We start from the raw sequence: 269 nt of genomic DNA on the forward strand, positions 1-269 counted from the left end.
AGGAAGGAAGGAAGGAAGGAAGGAAGGAAGGAAGGAAGGAAGGAAGGCAGAACACTCCTTTACACAGAAAACAATAATAAAAACAATAAATAATAGTTATCAGCTCTGGTGTGCTTAATTTGTGCTTGGCCCTGGTCCCATGTTAAGAACTTTATGCATCACTGCACTATCCAAGCTTCCTTTGCTTTTCTGGTCTGTGTTGAGGACACTTGGTTGCAGGTAACTCTCAATCATTTGTTCTTCCATTCCAGACACCAAAAAGAGCCTCT

Source organism: Callorhinus ursinus, unplaced genomic scaffold (assembly GCF_003265705.2).
Source record: "Callorhinus ursinus isolate GAN/ISIS: 27379988/994484 unplaced genomic scaffold, GSC_fseal_2.0 scaffold4, whole genome shotgun sequence".
In the NCBI taxonomy this organism is placed as follows: domain Eukaryota; kingdom Metazoa; phylum Chordata; class Mammalia; order Carnivora; family Otariidae; genus Callorhinus; species Callorhinus ursinus.